This window comes from Triticum urartu, chromosome 5 (assembly GCF_003073215.2).
Source record: "Triticum urartu cultivar G1812 chromosome 5, Tu2.1, whole genome shotgun sequence".
Taxonomy (NCBI): Eukaryota; Viridiplantae; Streptophyta; class Magnoliopsida; order Poales; family Poaceae; genus Triticum; species Triticum urartu.
In genome coordinates this window covers 469,637,601-469,646,218 of record NC_053026.1, presented here as the reverse complement: position 1 = coordinate 469,646,218, position 8,618 = coordinate 469,637,601, and the positions used below count along the sequence as shown (strand labels likewise).

General features: G+C 46.8%; 1 pseudogene; it reads right to left on the bottom strand.

The window, feature by feature from the left end:
• Positions 1-4,897: 4,897 nt before the first annotated feature.
• On the bottom strand, positions 4,898-6,569 carry LOC125509912 (annotated as a pseudogene).
• Between the last annotated feature and the right edge of the window lie 2,049 nt (positions 6,570-8,618).

Sequence of the window (8,618 nt, the reverse complement as noted above, 5' to 3'; positions counted from 1 at the left end):
CGTCGTCCGTTGCCGTCAGACGAAAAATAGTGCCGATGGCTATACTATGCCGACAGCTGATGCCGGGCCGTCGACATAGGCCCCTATGCCGACGGCTATACTACGCCGACGGTCTGACAAGACTACACTGACGTGATCTACGCCGACGGGTCTATGCCGACGGCAGCCGTAGGCATAGATCTATGCCGACGGCATAGGACCTATGCCGACGGCCGTGGGCCGTAGGCATAGTCCGCGAGTCCAGTAGTGAGGTGAGTATTAAAAAAAACACCACAATTGCGGTTTGTGTCCCCTGAACCACCACTTTGCTAACCGCCCTTCATAAGAAAGGGTAGGACGATCCTTCTACAAAATACATCACCCTGTAACACAACATATAGTCGTCTTTTAGTGAAAGAGTGAAAAATCCTAAAAATAGTAGCATGCAGCTGGAATCGAACCATAACCTCCCACAAACACACAAACAAGCAGTACCACTACAATAAGCCAGGTATCTTGACTAACGAACAGCACCGAGATTTAAGAACTTGAGCAGCGACAAAATTGAACATTTTTCTGGAAATTTAAACACAAACATTTTTCAAAATTGTAAACAAAAAAATGCAAACACAATTTCAGAAACGTGGAACGCATTATAAAATTCCTAAAAAAATATTTATTAATTCTGAATTTCTTTTGAAAACACAAACAATTTTGAAACCCTAATTTTTTTAAAACACAAACATTTTTTGGTATTTTTGGACTTTTTGAGAAATACGAAAAAATGGATGAACATTTTTTGAACTGTGCGATTTTGAAAATGAAAAAAAAAGATTCATAAACCTTCTTAAACGTCTAGAGGTTCCCAAACCGGCATCTACAGAGGCAATGGACAAATTAAAATGGGCTCACCCATGTTCACTCGTATCGATTGGGTATGTGCAAAACAGCCACTGTTTGACATCATATGCGTCCCCCCCCCCCCCCCCCCCCCCACACACACACCAACAGGCTCCCGACGGGATCGATGTTGTCGCCTAGTTAGACCAATGCCAATTCATTTTTTCCTTTTTGTCAAAAAACTTGGCATGGTGCCTTGAATTGGCCATGTAATCTCATGGAATAAATTTGGGTCACGTGACGGATGCCGGACAAAAATTTGGTCTCAAACGGACCCTTCTCTCCTACCCGAACACTCTCCGTTGAATATGGTCTATTTTTGAACATGTATAAAAATGAACTAACTTTTTCCAGTAGGCAGGTATACCCATGGTAGGCACCCATGCCAGGTTTGAGTTAATTCCGACACCGTATGCAAATTGTGTCGCTTTGAACCATTTATTGGTCATTTTTTCATCGGGAAAATGCAAGAATCGTCGGAAACTCAAACAACTTGGCATGGTGCTTTGAATTGGTCATACAAGGCCATGAATAAAAAGGGACTCTCAAACAGACCGTTTTTGCCTACTCGAACTCCCTTCGTTGAACATGGTCTATTTTTTACATGCATGAACTGACCCCAACTTCTGCAAGTAGGTGGACACGCCCATGGTAGTCATCTCTGCCAAGTTTGAACGAATTTTGACACCATATGCAAGTTGTGTCATGTCCGGCCATTTATCGTCGAAAACTTCAAAAAAATGCAAGAATTGTTAAAAACATCGACATGGTGCTTTTGAATTGGCCATACAGTTCCAAGAAAAAAAATGTAGCCATTTTAGAGATGTTGTGAAACGAAGTGCTCCCAAATAGACCCTTCTGGCCTACTCAAACACCCTCTATTGAACAAGTTCTATTTTTTGACATGTGTAAAATGAACCCAACTTTTGAAAGAAGGTGGTCATACCCATGGTAGGCATTCATGTCAGGTTTGAATAAATTCCTACACCATATGCAAGTTGCGTCATGTCCGTCCATATATTGGTCATTTTTCACCGAGAAAACTCAAGAAAATGCAAGAATTGTCAAAAACTTAAACATCTTGACGTGATGCCTTGAATTGATCATATAAGCTCATGTTTATGTCGCTCGAGCGCCGAGGTGGACGATGGCCATTGGAGTTGGAGAGGAGGGCAAGGGATATGATGCGTGCAAGGGTGAACGCCACAAAATTAGAACATATGACCTTTTGGGAGCGGATGTGCAAAAAGTTGTCACACCGGAGTAGTCAATCTCCCACCCCGTGCAAGTCAAAGTTGATGCACCATGGATAGGACTACGGGCGACATACTTGGCAAACTGTTAGGACCCATATATGCATTTTCATAGCATTCAGACTAATTTGACACACACCAAATAGTTTTAAGACTTATGGTTTATTTTACTCTTAAAAATATATTCAGGAATTTTAAAAAATGTTTGGTGCTTCCAAAAAAAATTCACATTTTTTTCTAGTTTACAAAATTTTCTCACAAAATTAAAAACGTACCTTTTTTCCAAAATTTATTCAGCTATTCAAAAAATGTTCGTGGAGTTTCAAATAACGTTTGCGCTTTCAATTTTTTTTTTAATTTTTAAAAAATTCTTGCTTTCAATTTGTTTTGTTCACAAATACAGCAAATTGTTTGAGGAAATTCAAAAAACCTTTTTGTTTTCAATTTTTTGTTCGAATTATTGAAAAAATGTTTGAAAATTCCAATTGTTGTTCGTGTTTTCTAAAAGTTATTGGTTTTCAAAAAAAAAATCGTACTGTTCTTCATTTTTATCATTCTGAACAATCTTTTAAGGACACAAACATTTAAAAAAATTCTTGTATGTTTTCTGAAAATGCGAATTTTTAAAATTTATGAACAAAATTGGGGAAAACGAACATTTTCTAAAATTTTAAAAGCGTTAATATTTTTTTGAAAAGAAACAAAAAGAAGAAGAAGAAACAGAAGAAAAAAATGGTTCGTTATACTACACCGGTTGCTGTGATTATTCTTATGGCTAGCGTTTCTTTATTGAACATTGAGCTCATCAGCTAGACTGGTTAGCGAGTAGCCCTTTCCAAACTGAGGTGCACGGTTCGAATCCTTTTGCTGTCATTTCTTTATTGGTGTTTTTTCCACAGTTTTCACGCGATAATGGGCCGGCCCAGTCAGGAGGCTCTCCCTCTGCGGCTCAAACACAGCGCGCGTTGTATTGAGGAACATACGTACACATGAGTTCACCTAAAAAAACGTACAGATGAGTTGTCAAAAGACTATATTACCCTTTATATGTTTTATTATGATGGGGTTGTACCGAAGCGGAACTCTTTGACATTTTGAACACGTTTTTGACATATGGGATCTTGTTAGGGATGACGTGGCGGCAAAGTCAACTTCGTTTCATGCACACAAACCAAACGAACCATGGACCCAGGTCAATCGTCGACCGGAGCTTCCCTGCTTCACTCTCATGCACACGATTGTTCGAGAAAATGCCAGAGAGAGGGGAGGAGGAAGATACCCTGCTCTTCATCGAAATAGAAATTGTGATGTCTCTGGGTGGCTGAGTGATTGACATGGATCTTTATGTGGTTTCACATGACCTATATGGTGCGAGCTAGGTTCGTGGTTGTGTGCAACAAAGTCGACCTCGCTTGCTCGGATAGTTGGGGTGGCGATTCCACGTGCTTGGCGAGAAGTCATGACGATGAAGTCTATCTGCTACCTCAACGAAGCTTTCTTCACAGGCGTGTGTGTATGTGTGTGCGCGCGCGCGTGCGTGTGAGGCATTTTGTGTACACCACTCAATGGATTGTAATGGTTTTAACTTTTTTTCGTTAATTAACAAACCAACCCTCTTCTTCTTAATTAATTAATGTGGCAAGTCTTTTACCTCCATTTCAAAAATTATATAAGGCATTACTTTGAATAAAAAGTAGCAACATAGGATGTGCCAAGGAACTTTTTACCAACAGAACCTAAATCACTTAAGCGGCAACGAATAAATGAACATGGATATAAGGAGCAAGCAAATGCCAAGCACCACATCCCAAAAGCAAAAGCAACTTGGGAGGCTCTATTTGCAGTGGCAGAGGCAGGAAGCTTAAAATATGATGTTGAGGGGCCGTGTGCCTTGCGGGCCGAATTCAAATTTAAACATGCAAAAAAATGAAAAAAAATCATGCATATTCACAGCATATATTAAGATAACCCCTCAAAAATTTAGATCAAAATTCGAAACATACATCGAGAAGCAAAAAAGAGAAACTCAGATGTGAATAGTATACAGAGAACTATTCGCAACTATTCATGACAGATTTCTCTTTTTTGCTTCTCGATGTATGTTTCACATTTTGGTCTAAATTTTTGAGGGGTTATCTTAATATGTGCTGTGAACATGCATGATTTTTTTCAGATTTTTTCGTAATGTTTAAATTTGAATTCGGGCCGCAAGGCACACGGTGACATGCAAAGATGCATGTCACCTGATCTGTGTCCCCCCCCCCACCCTGCGGTGCCTCCGCCACTGTCTATTTGTCAGGTGCTTGAAAAAATAGTCATTTTTATATGAACTATCAGATTTCGATCCAATGGTCCAAAATTGATCGAGATTGTTCATCGTCTTCCTCCCTTCTTCCTCCTCCCGATCCCCCAGCCTACAACACCTGCTGCCGGCAGGGGCTACCGCGCCCCGCCTTCCTCTCCCCCCCCCCCCCTCCCCCACCGTCGTTGCTAGCCACCGCCCCGACCATCCCTCTAAGCCCAACATCACCCATGAAAACCTCCCGCGATCCCCCGCACCTCTCATCCCACCCCTAAGATAGATAATGGGGCCATTACTTCACGTCTTCACTCTAAGATAGATGGTGGGGCTAGTTTTTCTCCGGCGAGCTTCTCCTGCAAGGTCCGGCCAAGAAAGGAAGAAGAAGGAAAAAAGTGACTAACACGAGAAGGAATTCCAGGCACATGAGAAATAGCAAATCCGTAGAAACACTTCAACGTGTTGAAGATTATGAAGACTCTTTGTATGTTTAGCATTATTGAAAGATTATCAAGACGTTATTAATCACATGATGTATCGCAATGGGCTTCTTAATTTACATTCTTGGACAGATGGGAGCAGCTCTAGCTTCTTCGGCAATCGGTATCACTGCAACTATTTACTTTGAATTTACGTATTGTAGTGTCATCATCACTCTGTGTCATCGGCGACGCCCATGTCGACGACGACCTTACCGGTGGCGTGGCCGCTCATGCTCTTGGCCCAGCCCTCGTGCGCCCTGCTCAGCGGGTACCGCGAGTCGATCACCACCCGGAGCTTCCCCTGACTCACCATGCCCAGCAGCGCCTCCATGTCCTCCTCCTTGGCAGACGCGATCAGCGGCACCAGCTTCTTCCTGGAGAAGAGCGCCCAATGGAGCACCGCGACGGCGACGGACGCGAGGCGCGGGGGGAGGTCCCCACCACCACGCCGCCGGCGTCGGCCAGCGCCGGCTCGAAGGCCGACCAGGGGAACCCCTCCCCGCAGTGCACCACCGCGTCGTGCTTCCGCCCGGACTGCCCGCGCAGCGCGGCGCCCTCCGGGGTGCCATAGTCCAGCGCCTCGTCGGCCCCCAGGCTCCGGACGAGGTCCAGGTTGCGCGCGCCGCAGGTGGCCGTGACGTGGTAGTGGCCCGCGAGGCTCGCCAGCTGCACGGCGAAGGTGCCGACGCCGCCCGAGGCCGCGGTCACCAGCACGTTCTTGGGAGGGCCGTCGCCGGCGTCGAGGCCGACCCCGGCCCTCCTGAGCGCGGCGAGCGCCGTGAACGCGGCCATCGGCAGGCAGGCGCCCTCCACCGCGGACACCTCTGGCGGCCTCAGCGCTGCCTGCGACGCCGGCACCGCCGCGTACTCGGCCAGCCCGCCGCCGCCCTGATAAACAAACACAACAATACCGCCGCACGTACGTCAGGCCACGGTAGCAAATTAGACATGAAAACTGCAGCTGATGTATCAATTCTTACGTACCGGGAAGTTGACGGCGATGACCTTGTCGCCCTGGCTGAAGCCGCTCACTCCGACGCCCAGCTCCACGACTTCGCCGGCGAGCTCGCAGACGGGGGTGAAGGGGAACTTGCCGGGCAGGAAGGGCCGCGCCTTGCCGTTCTGGAACTTCCAGTCCACCCGGTTGATGCTGGCCGCCTCCATCCTGAGCAGCAGCTCGCCTTTCTTGGGCGACGGGATCGGCACCTCCACATGCTGAAAGTGCACACGTCAATCAGTCTAAGTGGGTGTTTGTACATCCAGTCGATTCGTGCCGTGTACCGGCGTACGTACCTTGAGGCCTTCGGCTCCTCCACCGTACTTGTCGTACTGCACGGCTCTCATCGTCCTCGAAGAAGAAGGGGAGGAAGAAACCATGGCCGTGAACTTGTCCGCCGCTCGCCGGAGGATTGTAGTTGGAACTTGCAAGTGGTGTCTAATTGCCGAGACGATATGATGCGTGGAGTTGGCAATGATCGTGAGTGTCTGCGCGGATCATGTTATATATGTCGCCGCCGATCGAAGGTCGTCTGCAGCTTGATTAGTTTGACCAGATGACCGCCGGCTCGATCAACGCTCGACGGCGCGGCGAACAAAGCGTATGTATGTACGTGGCCAGGCTCCGCGCCGCACGCCGGTCGCCGGTGCCGTGGTCGGGGTGCGCCAGGAGGCAGTGACAAGTCCGCGTGATAGGAGACGGCAAACGGGCCGATATGAGGATGCATCTCGGCGCTTCTACCGAAGAAAAATCAACTCCGCTGCCTGCATAACACGTGCGAAATCGCCTTAGCCACGAATACATGACAAGTCGGCGCACGTTCGTCGCGATTCTCCGAAGAACCGAACCTTCAGGATTCAGCCGTCATCCCTGTCCATGCCACCGCCCCTCTCCTCGACCCCCTTTCTCCCGATCCTCTCCCTCCCGATCCAATTTAGAGCTTTGAGCCGCCGCCGGAGCTCCGTGGGGCAAAGCCCAGGCGGGGGATGACGGCGGCGGGCCTTCCTCCACCGCGGCTCCGGAATATGGTTGCGGTGGAGATCCGCGTGGGTGTTCTGGACGTGTGCATCGTCTGGCGTCGGCGGCGCAGCTTTGAGGGCCCCTCTACCTGGCTCATCCAGGCGGGGCCACGGTTTCGAGCGGTGCGGCTTAGGTCATGCGGTCTTCCGATGGCAAACGTCGCTCATAGGTGTGTTGGATGATGGAGGAGGTCGATTTGGTGGTCCAGCCGGGGATGAGCGTGAATTTGCCCGCGAAAGCTTGGTTCGTCCTCAACCAGAACCGTCAAAGGCAGCGCCCGCTGGCATCATTACCTTGTTGGAGGCGTTGCCGGGCGATTCACGTTTCCTGTGTGCCCCGATGAAAACCCTAGATTCAGGCTTTCCGGAGCGGATATGGCGAGGTTCCTACATCGTCACCCCCATGGGGGCATCATCTTTGTGTTTCACTTGGTGACTGGGTTGAGGTCTCCGTAAGTTTCTCGTGCGGTGACCAAGGTGTACCGGTGTGCCATCCATAGTATCGATGACGACGAGTCCTGACAGCAAGGTGCAGCAGGATCTCGGCCTTGGATACCGTTTGATGGGTGTGTGCAGAAGGCTGACATGGTCCGGCATCATGGTGGCTTTGACGGCAAAAGGGTCCAAGACAGGCAGCTTGGTGAGGTCATTAGATTTTTTTAGTGTGTGTGGCATGAGGTCAGGGCATATAATCAATCTTGTACTAGGTAGGACAACAATTTTCGAAGAGGTGGCTTTAGATTGATTTACGGAAAAAAAACTAACGCCCACACGTGTGGGCGTTTGCACATTGCCCACACACCTCCATCACCACTCATTTTGCCACGTATAAACAGATGACATCAGCAGAAATCTTTTTTGGTTTTCGGCTTAAAAATGTTTTATCTCCTAATTAAAAAGCAAATTAAAAATCCGTTTTCACCATTAAATCCGTCTCGACGAGATCTTAAAAACTAGACCCCATGTTGATATGTTTCGACGAAATTTCTTTTTACCCAAAAGTTGCCATGATGTTTACACTGTAGTTGCCATAGTGCTTAAACTAAAGTTGGCATGCGGCAATTTTAGTTTTTGATGATGGCAATTTCAGTACTTTGACCATGAAAATAATTTTTGTATGAACCATGGCAATTTTAAGTGCATATATCATGGCAATTTTAGTTTATGGTGCATGGCAAGTCTAGTTTCTTAATTCTTCCGTTTTATAATATGTCAAAATTTACTTTTAAATGTAGAAGAAAATAGCTGAAACATATCATGGCAACTTTAGTGCAAACACCATGGCAATTCATGTGCAATAGACATGGCAATTTTAAACCCAAAAAAATATCGTCGAAACATATTGATATGAGATCTAGTTTCGAAGATCTCGTCGTGAAGGGTTTAATGGTGAAAACGGATCTTCAATCGGATTTTTTATTTAAGAGATAAAACATTTTAAAAACTGAAAATCCAAAAAAAATTCCACATGCATGTATGCGGTGACGTGGCGTAGTCTGTGTGTTATAAGGCGTGTGGGCGGGTTTCACTCCCATCACACGTGTGGACGTTAGCGTTGTCCTTGATTTATACGTTTACTATTTTATAAGACCTTGTTGAATATTACTATTAAGTTGACTGTGTGCATAGCTCGATGTAAAGATCCCATGCAAGCTCCGTGCATCCCTACCAACGTGACGCCGCCCTCAC